Below are 15,230 nucleotides of genomic sequence, written 5' to 3'. Positions count from 1 at the left end.
AGCAATTCTGGGGTCCATTCTGCTAGGTGGGGTGGTATTGTGGTCTCTGCTTGTCCTGCCTTCCCCACCCTGCCATTCTTGACTTCTAGATGCACAGCCTTGGTTTGACTAAAGGCAATTAAACCAACACTGATGGACGTCAGAGCTGTCACCAATGAAGAGAGCAGCTCGAGATGTGGCACCAGGCAGCAGAGAGAGAGAAAGCTCTGCTCATCAGAGATGGAATATAAGCCCCGGTGACCTTCTCCTTCCAGTCCCACCCCACCTGCCTACAGTTACTACCCAGTTAATCCACTTAAGTGGATTAATCCACTAACTAAATTACAGTTCTCCTAATCATTTCACATCTAAACATCCTTGCATTGCATCACAAGTGAGATCTGGGGGACACCTCACGTCCAGACCCTAACACCCACTCTCCGCAATGCTTTGGTGATCTTCTAAACAGCCACCGGAGCCAGGCACAGCTAGAGATCCGGCTCTGCCACCTCAGACCACCTCAGCTCCCTAACTCTTGTTTCTGCGTTCCTAAAATCCTTTCCTCGGGCGCGTTTCACCAAGTTGACTGAGCTGCTAGCATGCAGCGTGGCACCTGCCTGTGGTAAGTGCTCAGCAAACACAGCCTGTTGTCAACGTTGGTTAGCTCTGTGGATGCACCTTCTGCTACAGGAGAGCATCATCCAGACCCTTAACACGGCCCTCAAAGCCCTCCAGGTCCTCATCCTCACCCCTTTCCAGCTTCCTACCAGCCCCTCCTCCTGCCACACTCTCCTCCTGCGTCCCAGGAAGGCCACCCTGCCCCCGGCACCTCAGTCCTTGCTCACACTTGCCCCACGGCCTGCCATTCCCTGCTGCCGGCCAGCTGCTGTCCTCTCCTGCTCCTGGCTCAGCCCCAGGGATCCTCCTGACCACTGCTGCCCACACCTAGCCTCCCGGTGGGCCGCCAGCTCCAGCCCCGGCTGCGCTGTCCCCTCCACCTGGTGTGCGTCCCCTGCTCGCCAGGCTGAGGCTCCAGCCGAAGGCCTGAGAGAGACAATTCCCAGCCCTGTTTCCATCCCCTGTGTCTGGCACGGTGCTGGGCACAGACAGGCACTGAGTGTTCACCAAAGCTGAGTCCAAGGAGGCCGGTTTGAACTGAGTCTGGCCATCTCATTTCTGAAGTGCCTGCGATGCCACGGATCCAGGATTCTGTAGGATGGTGGGTCCAACACTCTGAGCTTCGGTGGCCTCACCCGCAAGACAGGAGTGACCACCTCACTCTCAGGGCTCCTGGGAGACTGGGATGGGTCAGCTCCTGAGGGGAGACACATGGAGCTCCACTGCTTCACAAGTGGCCAGCTCAGCGTTCACCTGATCTCTCCACGCGCCCCCAGGAGAGGACGGGACAGTGGGAAAGCACTGTTCTTCTGTCAGCATCCTTCCTGCTCCGGTTCCCTGCGTAAGGGAGAGCGAAGCGTCCCTCCCCTCCTGGGCCGGAGCAGTGCCTCCTGGACGGCGCCTGGGGGTGCTGGGCATGAGCCCTGGCACAGCCTTGCCTCCAGCCCCATCTGGGTCCTGCGTGGGATGGTGGGAAATGCCTCTTCCACCAGTTCCCCCCGCCACACCCACACACAGCCAAGGCCCAGCCACCTTTCCATGATCCTAACCCTCATCACAGCCACCACTGGGGCGCGATGCCTGAGAATGACTGTGCCCACCAGTGACTCACAACGTGAGGGACAAGTATTTCTTTTGAAGGTTACTGCCTTGCTGTCAAAGAAAGGGTCTCTTCTGCAAGCTGATAAGCGTGGATTCCTGGGCGTGGAAGCACTGAGACCCTCGTTCACTTCCATAACAGCTCACCCTCAGCCAGCCCTGGAGGTGACGCCACTTCTTGAAAGTACTTTCCCAACATTTCCTGACTCCCTGCCTCCAGATGACGTCTCCTTATCTGCAAAGCAGACCTTGTGGGAAGGAGATTCCCTCCAAGAACAGGACTGAGGGAGCCCACGTAGCACAGCGGTCAGCGTCGTGTCCTCGTTTCTGAACATGCGAGAAGCTGCTCTTGGCCCCCAAAGGAGCATCCGGGTGGGCGTCCTGGTAAATTCCCATTTTGCCCTAGATGAGCTCAGGAGACAGACAATCACCTCAGGAGGACGACAGGGGTCACCGGGTGGAGCAAGGTGAGCGGCACTGGTCAGCACGGGCAGTGAGTCAGAGAGCTGGCGGCTGCGTGGCCGTGGGCAGGGCGCTGGACGTGCCTGCTGTGTGCCACTCACATTTGGGATTGTAATGATGAACAAGTCCACGGAACAGCCTGTGTTTGTTTCTTGGATGTGCGTTTCATGGGTTTGCAGCGAGGGGCTCAGCGTGTTGAAGTCAGAGAACCCAGACCCTCAGTTCAACTCTGAATCCGACACTCATGGCTAGTTGGAAAGCCTTGGGCAAGTCCCTTAATCTCGAGCTTTGTCTCTGCAGACTGTGAACTGGAGGTGAGTCTGCCCTCCTGGTACTGCCAAGATCGGATGAAACCCCCTGCGGGAGGCGTTCCGTGGAGTGCCTACCCTAGGGGGAACGCACGGCAGTGGCTATCGCGGTGGGGTCGGGTGCTGCTGTGAGAGGCCGCAGGGGCTGCAGCAGCTCCCAGCTGCCCGCCCAGCACCTGGCACAATGCGGACACACAGAGGAGCTCAGCAAGCCTGGATTTACGGGGGCCAAGCATCTCACACCCTCCCCTAAGGGTGTGGGCATGGGCGTGACACACACTTGCCTGCCTCACCGAGAAGTTACCACACAGGTCTTCCCTGGTGGCCTGGAAGCTGTGGTGACCTAGGGCTCCACAGGGATGAGACCGGAGGCCTAGGAAGCCGAGCTGGAGGTCAGGCACGGGTCGGCAGAGGTTTGGGTGAACGGCTGGGAAGACGCCCCTGAATCCGGCTCCACCAGCTCTCCTCCTCTGTGAACTGCTCTCTCCCACCTCTGAACCGTACCACGGTGGCACCCCACCAGGGAAGGGGAGCCACGGCAAAGCTGAGAGGAGAGACTAGAGTTTTGGTTTACGCGCCCATCAGCCACAGTGCTTGCGTGAATTATTTAGAAAAATAATCGTCTGCTCACTCCACACCACACAGGGAGGCTGGGAGAGAGAACTCTGAGCTGGGAGTTGGAAGACCACAGGCAACGGGAAGGCGGGACCCCCATGTGAGGCTCTGAGCAGGAGTCTACCCAGGCACCACTCAGGTCTGTCCTTCAAGGAGCATTGCTGGGACAGGCAGCCTGCTCCTCATGGGAAGGCCAGGAGAAGGAGCCGCAGGCCACCTGGACAAGGCCAGGAGGGGGCAGGAGGTGGTCACCCCAGCGTTCCCCAGCCCATCAGCATGCTGAGCAGCAGCTGCCGAGCACAAGTTGGAGAAGGAAGAGCCCGAGAGACGCACCTACCTGTGTCCTGGGCCCTGGGGGCTGGAAGAGTAGCCACGCTTTCCTCTAACCTGCCCACCCAGATAAGCCCCGGGGCAGCAGAACAGGAAGACCAAACAGAGAAACAGAAGCAGCACACTGAGGTCCCCCAGTCTTGAAAGGGGGCGCACAGGGGAAGCCAGTGCACAGACCAGAGGAGAGGCGGAGGCCTCGGCAGAGCCTCACAGCAGGCGCAGTGATGACCAGGAATGCACAGCTCTGCCCATGGACGGCAATGTGTATCTCGGCATGGACACCTGCAGACTGCCCCCGTGAATGTGCTGCCGTGGGAATGTGCCCTGCCGAGCTGTGTGCCACCCTGTGAAGAAGGGCCAGTGGGGACCCTGGAGTCGGCCGACTTTCAAACCCAACGGCTGCACCTATTCCAAGAGGACCAAGGTTGCTTTTCAGGCAAAGAGTAAGTCAGGACCTAAGGAGAACGCTGTTGTAAAGCATGACATGCATTTCTAAGCCCCAAGGAAGTGACTTCGAATCAATACCACTGGACTGGCAGGGCCCAGGTTCGACCTCCAGCACCACAAAAATAAAATTAATGACTATGACTTTTCTCTCCTGAGGTGCCAGGGCAGTGGCCATTAGGCTACATAGTATAGTCCATTCTGCCCAGGTTCACTCAGTCTGTGGAGCAACCTGAGCAGGCCTGCTGGACTTGGGTCAGCACTCAGATGATAAACAGGCTTTGCAAAGTGCCTTCACCCCAGCAAGGCCACTGGTGGTGTGACAGTGACACTGGTGAGGACCACACACACTGGAACTACAGAACGATTGGGGGTAAAAAGCACTGAGTCCCCACTCAACACACCCACACAGGTCGCGGGGCCAGGCTTGTATGTGCTTCTCTCCCAGCTGTGCATTAAGTCTCCACTGCCTGACACCAGTGTGGCTACATTGACCCCCCTCCCCCGGTGTGGCCCACACTGACCCCAGGTCCCTGGTGTGGCCCACAGTGACCCCTGACCCCTGGTGTGGCCCACACTGACCTCTGGTCCCTGGTGTGGCCCACACTGACCTCCGGTCCCTGGTGTGGCCCACACTGACCCCCCATCCCTGGTGTGACCCACACTGACACCCCATCCCTGGTGTGGCCCACACTGACCCCCCATCCCTGGTGTGGCCCACACTGACCCCCCATCCCTGGTGTGACCCACACTGACACCGCATCCCTGGTGTGACCCACACTGACACCCAACACTGGTGTGACCCACACTGACCCCCCACCCCCGGTGTGGCCCACACTGACCTCCAGTCCCTGGTGTGGCCCACACTGACACCCAACACTGGTGTGGCCCACACTGACCTCCAATCCCTGGTGTGGCCCACCCTGACCCCCCATCCCCGGTGTGGCCCACACTGACCCCAGGTCCCTGGTGTGGCCCACACTGACGCCCCATCCCTGGTGTGACCCACCCTGACCCCCCATCCCTGGTGTGGCCCACACTGACCCCCCATCCCTGGTGTGACCCACACTGACCCCCCCATCCCTGGTGTGACCCACACTGACACCCTGTCTGTGTGTGGCCAACACCTGAACGCACACCCAGCACTGAGCCTCTGAGCCCCTCGCCTGCCCTCAGCAGGCCTGCAGACCTGGCCCATCTCGGCCTAGGGGGGGTCGCCCTTCCCATGGCTAGGTGTAGAAACACCAGCCACTGGCCCCTCCTCTCCCCCACCCACACCCAGCCTCCAGGAGCCCACGCTCTCCTTCCTGCACAGCACACCCAGAGGCCCTCTCCCTCCCTGAGCCCACGCTCCCCTTCCTGCAGAGCACACCCAGAGGCCCTCTCCCCCCCCCACTGTGCTCCTCTCTTAGATGCTTCATTATTCTTATTTTCTACAGACACGGGACTTGTGCGCATTTATGGGGCACTCTTCCACCGCCCTACACACGGCCAGACTGCTCAGTCCACACCATCTCTCACCCAGGACCTCTCAGTGGTCTCCCGCTGGCCTCCCTCTTCCACCCTGGCCTTGCCCTGCAGCCTAAGCTCCATGGAGTCAGGAAGATCCTTCTAAGGTACAAGGGGCCACGTTGTCCTCTGCTCAAAGCCCTGGGGGCCTCCTCTCACTCATCAGATCCGAGTCCCAGATCTCTCTGCTGGCGGCTGCAGGGGCCATCCAGCTCCTGCCTCGGACTCTGCCCGGCGGGCCCCTCTGCAGCTGCCCTGGCACAGGCATCCGGGGCCAGTGTCCCGCTTTGTCAAGGGTTTGCCTGAGTGTTCCCTTTAAAGTAAGGCCCTGCGGAGTCTCCATCTGAAACTGCGAATGCCGGTCCTCCTCCACGCTCCTGGGGCCCGCGCCTGCAGGCTCTGCCTGGAGCCTGGGCCACCTCCCCCCCTGCCGCCATTCACTAAGCTGCATGTTTACTGCTGCTTCACCTCTCCTCGCACCAGGACATGAACTCAAAAACGGCCAGGGTTCTCCTCCTCCTCCATTTTTATTGTTCTGTTTTATGTGCTCCATGTCCCAAAGCCACTGCTAGACCATGGGCAGACAGGCACTCTGTCAAATTGCAGGAGCAAATGAGGGGAGAACAGGAGCCCAGGATGTCAGCACTTGCCCTGGGCTTGCTCTGGCCCAAACCCCTCCTTTAGGTTAAGAAGCCACGCATTGTATCCCAGAAGATGAAGTGATTTGTCCAAGAAACCACAGGGAATCAGCTTCCTGCCTCCCAGGTCTGCTGCTCCAGCCATCGCACCTGTCCTCCCTCTGGAGACAACGCCTGTAACTCATGGCCCGAGGCAGACCTGGCCCTGCCCCACGCCCGAGGCACCTCCCCTGGCGCCCTCCTCCTGGATTAAAGGGGACGCCCTGCAGCAGGACATGGCAGGGCTGTGCTGCTCTGAGCTGGAGCTTGGTGGACGCAGCCCCTCTGGGGGACGCGCCGTCTGGTCTTTCCACCCTGCCTGGTGCAGGTCTTTCCACCTGCTGTGTACGCTGTCCCCGTCCCTGGGGTGAACCCACCCAGTCTTCTGCACACACAACTCCACAGCATGCACCTGCTGTCCCTCCTCTTTCAGGGTCGCCAATCAAGCCATTTTCACGAACAAGGAGGAAGCTGGGAGGGACAGCACTGACCAGGGCAGGTGGGGCACTGGTGTGGCTGGGGTGTCATGTCCTCGGCATCACAGACTCTCTGTGGGGCTTGGGAAGTCACGTGCCCCTCCTGTGGGGCCTCCCTAAGTTGGTGACTGTCACAGCACACCCTGCGTGGGTGGAGCCTGCAGCCGCCCTGGTGGAAGCCCAGAGGTGCAGTAAGGGCGGTCACCCCGCCAGGCTCTCCTCCAGGGCTGCTGTTTTCATGTGAGTCGACCGAGGACGGCGGTCATCTCTGCTCCCCGAGACGTGCAGACCGGGAAAGGGGCCTTCTTCCCTTCAACGGGGTCTTGTCCCACATCCTCCCCCGTGTGGCCTGGGGCGCGTCTTCCCCGCAGCCCTGAACAGGTCCTCGAGGGTCTTCTGCCAGTTTCGTGGCCGCGGCACCTGGGAGGGAGGCTGACATGGGGCAGCCTGTCCTGAAAGCAGCGAGGCTCTCCTCTTTCAGAATCCCCTGAAACTGCCGTTTGCTCCTCAGATGCTTCTGGAAGCATCAGGTCACAAAGAATCCCTGAAGGTATGAATTTCAGAGCCTAGGAAAACAGATTTCAAAGGCACAGAGAAAGCACCTGAGGAGCCAGAGCCTTGGTGGACTCGTGAGCGCCGTGGGAGGAGGGGCGCCCAGATGAGCAGAAGCCCCCGGCCCGGTGCTGCCAGGGAGTGAGTGGAGCAGCCCAGGGACGCTCCTCGTCCCGTTGCGCAGGAGCATCCCAGGGGAAAGCTCGGCCTCTGGGAACGAGGAGCAGGCCTGCAGAGCGCAGCCTGGCTGTCCAGCAGAGAACACCTGAGGACACACACAGGCTGTGAGGGGCAGCCCAGAAGAGGACGCCCAGGACCACGAGGGACTTGGCTCTGGGAGGTCTGTCGGGGAGCCAGGTGCCACCTAGCAGCTCTGCTGTCCCCAGCATGTTGGCCCCACATGTAGAGTAAAAGGGTCAAAGGTCACTGCTGTGTTCAATTCCAGCCCCAGGAAGGGCAGAAAGATGGAGAGGTCCCTGCCCAGGCTGCCCCTTACATGGGAGGCCCCTGGCACGAGGATCTTTTCTCTGATTTAGCCCAAACATTTCCCTGAAAATCTTGTTACTGACTCGAGTCCAGCTTAAAGAACCCAGAGACCTGGGTAAATGGTCACTTTCACCCTCAGTGACGGGCAAGGTGATCCTAAGGCACCCAGATTGACAGGCCTGGACCCGCGCTGCACAGCGTGGTCAGGTAATCGTCTCTGGGGATCCACGGTCTTTGTTCTTCCCTCCTGAGGTGGAAAGAGGGGTCCGGGCAGGAACTGGACAGCAGATGCAGGAAGCGGAGTAGACACCTTTTTATAAAAACAGACACAGCGATGCTGCAAAATCTTTCCCGTCTAGAAGTCCTTGGGCTGCTAGACACGGATTTTTTTTTCTTTTTTCTTCTTGTTTTAAATGGTACTGGGGACTAAACCCAGGGGAGCTCTACCACGGAAAGGGCCTCACTGTTGCCCAGGTTGGCCTTCAGCTTACCGTCCTCCTGCCTCAGCCTCCCAGGTCACAGGGACTTGAGTGTGAAAGAAGGAAGCTGGGCCCTGTGTCAATGTGGGCGCAGAACACTGCTGCAGGGAGCGTGAGGCTGAGGAGCACGCCACCTGCTGTCGGAGAGCTCGAGGTCCAGGACAGCTGCCTGGTGCAGCTCAAAGACCCCAGAGAGCCAGACAGGCTGCTGGGAGTCCAGTGCAGTGAGTCTGCAGCTTAGCACGCAGCGGGCAGGAGGCAGAGAGCCGCTGCAGCCTAACTCACTTCCCCGCTCCATTCGGCCCTGAATGTTCACCTGTGCTGGGAGGGCCTCGCCTCCATCCAGTCCGTGAATGCATGCTCTCCTCTCTTCCCCAAACACCCTCACAGAGACCTCTAGCACTATTTAATCTACTGCGTGAGCATCTGCTGATCTAGTCTAGTTGGCACTTAAAATGAACTGTCATAGGCCCTATCTCACGCTATGTTTAAAAATTAATCAAAACAAACAAAAGACCTAAATTTAAGAGATAAAACTCTTGGAGGATAACATTGAAGTAAAATTTCATGACCTCAGCTTTGGTTGTGGCTTCTTAGATACAACACCAAAAGCATCAAAGAAAAAATAGACAAATTTAACCTTATCAAAACTAAATGTGTCATATACCTGATACAAGCCTAGCATTCACAAAGGACTCTCACAACTCAACCACAGAGATGACCCAACCAAACAAATGCATAAGAATTAGAAGAGAGATTTTTCCAAGGAAGATACAAAAATGGCCAAGAAACGTTGGAAACAAGCTCACATTCAGGAAACTCCAACCACGTGGAGACACCACTCAGGCACAGGCACAGGCACGGCTGTGGTTAGAAAGATGGCCAACAGGAAGTACCGCAGGAGGAGGGGAGGGACTGGGAGAGACTGGCGATGGCAGTGTTCCACAGGAGGCAGCTGTGGAGAGACTGGGGCGGCCAGTGTTCCCAGGGAAAGAGGGACTGGTGCAGCTGGGCTGGGACACAGCTGGGAGCTCTCTAAACAGTTACGTGCAGGTTACCAGAGACCCAGGGACTGCTCTAGGCATACGCCCCAAAGAATTAAAAATGATGTTGTACGAGTATCCAGATGGCCGAGCTGGGGAGATGACGCACACACCCAGCAGCAGACAAATGGACAGGACGGTGTACTGTAGCCATACGATGGCGTCTCATCTGGGGATGAGAAGGAGGGCAGGCTGATACACGCTGCAACCTGGGTGAGCCTCAGACGTCGTCCTAAGAGGAAGAAGGAGACACGAAAGGCCACATAGTCCATGATCACGTGTAGACGGAATATCTAGTGTAGGCAAATTCAGAGTGAGAGGAACATGTCAGTGACTCCTGGGGCCAGGGACATGGGGAGCAGGGCCATCACTAATGGGCACAGTGTTTCCACTGGGTGAAGGAAATTCTAGATTTACATAGTAGTTGGCACAATGCTGTGAGTATGCTGAAGCTCCCACGTTGCAGGCTTTAGAAGTGTGTTTTCTTGTACACAAATTGCATTTCAGGTTCAGCATATTGGGCTTTCCTGCATAGTACTTCCCCTGCACAGTACACCCCTGCACCATGCACCCCCACAGAGCACATCACTGCACTGTATGCCTCCCCTGTGCAGTACCTCCACTGCACAGTACGCCCCCTGCAGAGTATCTCCCTGTGCACCCCCTGCACAGTACCTTCCTGCACAGAGCCTCCCCGTCTCCAGCCCCCCCACGCCTGCCCTCCAGCCTGCAGACCCAGTGCCCCAGGCCCATTCTGAAAGGCAGAAACAGCTCCTGCACCTCCCCCATGCTTGCCCACAGAGAGGCCAGGCCAGGCCCCTCCTGCCTCAGGACCTCACACCAGCTCTGCTCTCCGGTCACCAGCCGCTCCCTCTCTGCTCGGCCATTCCAGTTGCCATAAAACACACGCTGAGGAAGGGCATCTCGTCCTCAAGGGCACCTCCCCTGGAGCTACGTACTGACCACCGTCCATCCTCCTCCTCTGCACGCTGAGCGTACACACAGGGCTGGCACTCGCCATTTCCACCTCCCCTGTGACGCCCTCTCCAGTAGCAGCCTGGCTGGGCCTCCTCTCTGCAGGACTCTGCCCGGGCTCCACCCTCTCCCAGGGCAGCTCTGCCCTCTTGCACCCCAGGGTCTCTCCTGGCCACCAGAGCCCACCTGCCTCTGCACTGCAGTGGGCCAGCCGCCATGCTGGACCAAGGGAGGCAGGCTTTCAGGAGTAAGTGGCGCCCGTGGGGTGGGGCGGCCCCTAGGAGGGCGTTTTGCAGGGCCAGGAGCAGGGGAGTGTGTCTCAGGCACCAGAAGGACAGGCAGTTTCCCTCAGATCTATTAGATACCTGCTCACATTTAACGGGGGTAATTTTTCTGGTTTATTTTTGGGTCTATAAATGCTGCCAAGTTTCTTCATTTTTCTTGGACATGTATCCCCCCGCCCTTGGGGGTCCTCGCTACATAAAAGTTGATGGCACCCACCTTCCTAACCCCCCTGGCAAGGAGGGGCCTCTAGAGAGCTCTGTGGTCTCTCGGGGAGACTTCCTCAGATGGTGACAATTTTCCATTTGCACAGACCTGGGATTCTGGCCACAGGAACTCTGTGAATGCATCTCTGTTAAATGTCCACCCGTCCCCATTAAGGCTATTTATTGTTCTGTATCCAGAGCAACTAAACCCAAGGCTGCATCTATGCCAAAGACATGAATAAGAATTGAAAAACACGCACAGGCATCCAGATGTTCTTTGGCAATGACAAACACCCCGACATTTGGAGACATCTGGGTGACTGACCGACTCCGCCAGTGTCATCTGGAGGAGGAAGATTGTGCAGACGCAGCGTGATTACATGCAGGGTAATAAACAAGCCTCCACCACCGTCCACAGGATTACAAGCAGCTGGGTGAAAGAGCTGAAGACTCCAGCCAACCCTCCAAATGTTTGGCATCGTTTAAACAAAACACCGGACGGCAGGAGATGGGCCAAAGGTACACGAAAGAGGCGGGGGGTCCCGGAGCCTTGCTGCCTGCGTGAGACCTAGGAGTGTCCAACTCTTAGCAGTGGCAAGTGATGGTCACAGTGCACATTCTAGAGCCTCCTCCTCACTGGGGTCTGCGACCTACCCAGCGAGAGGCCTCAGGCTCCCTTGGTCAGGGTCTGGTCCACTCACCCTGGGCAGGAGCTCGGGAAACACAAGGACCAAAGTCGAACGTCTGTTTCTCGATCTACCTAAAAGGGGGCGCCTCAGGACTTGCCAACAAAGGAAGGGGAGGCGATGCCTACCTCGCTGCCCAGGGGGAAGAGCAGGGTGCCTTGGGAACCAGAGGGCTGGCCTGGGGGTCTGAGAGCCCTGGCAGACCGGTGACCATTTTGGGCTTCTGGTTCAAGGTCGCCAAAGCACATCTGAGCAAGACAGTGAGAAAAGGGTATGAGTCCTCCCCAAATGAATTCAACTCTATTATTTTATTGGCAAAGGAAAGAAGCATCCTACACATGGGCAAATGAAATAAGTGTTGATCTTGGGCTGAAGAACGGTCCTAAGAGGGAAGTTACCTTTTCCTTTGTGTCCAAGGTGGCCTTTGGCATGGTGACAGCAGCCGTAAGAGTGGCAGTGGCATGGAAGCAAGCACCGGGCGGCAGCATCAGACAGAGTCCACGAAGCTGCAAGAGCAAGCGGCAGAGCAGGTGTGGGGCGCACAGAGCAGGCGCAGGGCACAGAGCAGGCCGGGGACACACAGAGGAGGCATGGGGTGCACACCTGCAATACCAGCAGCTCAGGGGGCTGAGGCAGGGGGAAGGCAAGTCCCAGGCCAGCCTGGGCAGCTCAGCAAAACCTTGTCTCAGGATACAAATAAAAAGGGCTGGGTGTGGCCCAGTGGTAGAGCAGCCCTGGGTTTAATTCCTGCACCACAGCAGAGAGAGAGAGAGAGGGAGGGGGGGGGAGAGGAGAGAACACCTGTGGTAGAGATGGTGAATGGCAGTGTCCTTGGAAAGGCGAGGCCTGAAGAACCTGCAGGTGCAGAGGAGCAGGCCCCAGGCAGAGAGGGCCCCTCTTTCCTGGCCGTGACCTCAGCCCCGACGTTCCTTTATGTGCTCTATTCCAGGAAAACAAGGATCCTGAGCCAAAGGAAACTTGAGGCATCTTGGTCTGATTTTTTCATCTGGACCATGTTAAGGAAAATGTAATAAAATCTCCACCTTTGAGCTGCCGTGCTAAGCCGCCGGGATGTCTGCTTTCTGGCTGTTCTCCTCGACATTATCTGGGAACAAATGTTTGCTAGAGTGTGAGGAGGGAGTGGAATTTGCAGACCAAAAAAGGGAAAAGACGCTGGACTCAAATAACGCTCACACAGAAACATGGAGCACAGCCGACAGTTGGTGATCTCACCAGCAGCTCAGCGCTGAGCTTCGTCGTGCCAGATAGCCCTCCGGTTCATGTAAATTAGAAAACCATTGTCCAAAACCAAAGGACTTTCTCCAGAAATGTCTGGCTCTTGATCAGCCATCAAGAGAGCGGGAAGAAGCACCCACCCAAAGGCCCCTCGGATGCTGGGACACACAGCGCCCTGCAGACTGGCCAGCGCCTCAGCCCACTGTGCTAGCAACGTCTCAGACCAGATGCTGGCTGTCCCCGCCTCGCTGGAGGGGTTTCTGTCAACATGCGTTGTTTCTGAGAGAAGCTTGAGGCCAGGCGTCTCTAAGTCCTATAATGAGAAAAAGTAAAGAAAGGAAAGCACGGCACAGGGTTTTGACTCACCACGTGTTACACAGAGGCCCAGTGGGTGACAGAGACGTGACTTACAAGGTAAGGGACACCACACCTATACATGGCTCCGACATAGGTCCTCGAGCAGAGGGAGGGCCTCACATGCTGAGCCTCACTTTCCCCTCAGCAAAGGGCAGGTTTGGACCCTGTGGCCGCAGGGTCCCTGCTGACTCTGCAAGGCTTCTCTAGGGGTGGACAGCTGAGCCACCACAGGTGCACTTTCCTCTACGTGCTCCATTCATTCTGCACATTCTAGAGCCTCCTCCACACTGGGGTCTCCAACCTACCCAGCGAGAGGCCTCAGGCTCCCTTGGTCAGCGTCTGGTCCACTCACCCTGGGCAGGAGCTCGGGAAACACAAGGACCAAAGTCGAACGTCTGTTTCTCGATCTACCTAAAATGGGGCGCCTCAGGACTTGCCAACCAAGGAAGGGGAGGCGATGCCGTTGTCCAAAACCAAAGGACTTTCTCCAGAAATGTCTGGCTCTGGATCAGCCATCAGAGAGCGGGAAGAAGCACCCACCTCTGCGCTGGCGGTGTGAGGAAAAGAAGGTGGCGAGGATGGAGTGCCCTGGTCCAGTCTCGGAGTGGTGGCCTTAGGAAGTCTGGGGATCTCCCTGAAGAGGTGTGGACGAATGCCGTGTGCAATTTCAAGGTACCCACCAGGAGCTCCTCTGTGATTCCCCTGCAGAACCCGCCTCTCAGGTCCTGTTTACTAACATGTAACCGTGGGAAGACCCACAGGGGGGCGGGCATGAAGAGGTCCCCGTCTTCCTGGGAGACAGCAGGTACCAGCAGGGGCACGGCAGAGGTCTTGTTGTCACAGACTCAGGGACCTACAAGCTCACATGTGGCTTCCATGACAGCATCCTACATCCAGGGTGGAGTCCAGCCGGGATCTTAGTACGAATGCCACTTCCCCTGTGGCTGCCCACGATGGGACCCCGAGTGGAAACCTGACTCACAGAAGCCAACCAGTTCCCTTCCTGAGAACCTGAAGTCGGCCTTGAGAGGCAGGGAGTGGCCCTGCTGTGTCCAGCTGAGCTGAGGTCATCCGGAGTTGGAGTCCCCGGAGACGAAGGTCATGGAGCAAGGCTCGGCTGCCTGGGGTGGGGAAGAGTGGGAGGGGCAGGGGGAGAGAGAGGCGCAGAGACCACCTCTGCAGACTGCCCAAGCCCCACCAGCCCCCCACTCTGGCACCCGGGCTCTCTCTTAGGCTAGGTTTATGTTCATTGTAACTAAGAAACTTCGTTCCATGGGGGTCAGCAGGAAGGAGCGCAGGATGCCACATTCAGTGGGGTGTGCTGAGCACTGCCTAAGTGCCCGGGCTGGGGAGGTGGAGCTGAACCCAGCCCTAACCCCCACCAGCACCACCCAGCCCAGGTCTGCACCTGCCTGAGGAAGGGGCGCCTGTTTCAAATCTGCTGGGAGGCGCTGCTGGCCGGATTCAGCCCCGCGAGAGAGCTGTGTGGTCGCAGTGTACCGCCACCCCACGGCTCCGCCAGCGCCGCCCTGCCTCCCCCACGGGGCCTCTACCAGCCAACCTCAGCCTGCAGGGGCTTCATACCATCCTCCCATCTTGACTTTCTGCTTAGAAGATTTCCCTCCAGGCTAGAATTTCTCAAGACATATTCTGGGAAACTTGATCCTGTGTGATAAGTATCACGTGGGCACCCCCACGTGCCCGTGAGCTCCTGGCATGTAAGCCTGAGAAGAGCGGCACATCCGTCTTCCCCCTGGGAACAGGCAGCGCACACTCCTCAGTGGAGTCTCTGGCGAGTCCTGCAGGTGAGACCCCAGCCGACTCGAGGAGGCCGAAGCTCAGCACTTCCCCAGAAGACAGCCGGCTCAGGCCTTTGTTCCTCTGCAGCAGGCGATTCATCTTCTTCTGCTTGAGACGTGTCCTTGGACGTCCCTTTTCCCATCCACTGAGTTCCCACTGCTTATCACTTAAATTAAATAGCACAGGGCGCCTTTGTCTTCGTGGTGCCTAACGCAGAAATGCGTCTTACGCTCAGCACATAGACGCTTAACGAGGGAAGGACCGGGACATGGCTAAGCGGCCTGTACCAGAGGACCATTTTTAAACACTCAAGCTCGCACTTGGGGTATTTGTGTGTTGCGTGGGCACAGCCTGGTGTCTGGGTGACTGGCGCCCAGGGTCGTGGACACCCTTCCCCGCAGCCTCAGCGGCTGCAGGCCCCGGGGTCCTCATTAGCAGAAGAGGCGGAGTGGCCCCACTCCCTCTCATCTCAGCTTGTGCCCTGTCAGGACTCATCAAGATCTCCCTTGCTCAATTCGTGGGCCGTCATTATTTCAGGACCTGAGATAGGAAGGCAGTAGATTTTATGTGATTAGCTGCTGAGATAAACGTTAATTAGTTTTCAATTTCCAT

The sequence above is a fragment of the Marmota monax genome, unplaced genomic scaffold (assembly GCF_021218885.2).
Source record: "Marmota monax isolate L192 unplaced genomic scaffold, Marmota_monax_Labrador192_F-V1.1 WCK01_AAM20220418_F8-fsc00055, whole genome shotgun sequence".
NCBI lineage: Eukaryota > Metazoa > Chordata > Mammalia > Rodentia > Sciuridae > Marmota > Marmota monax.
The sequence above is the reverse complement of the archived record's forward strand: the minus strand, read 5'-3'. Positions refer to the sequence as shown.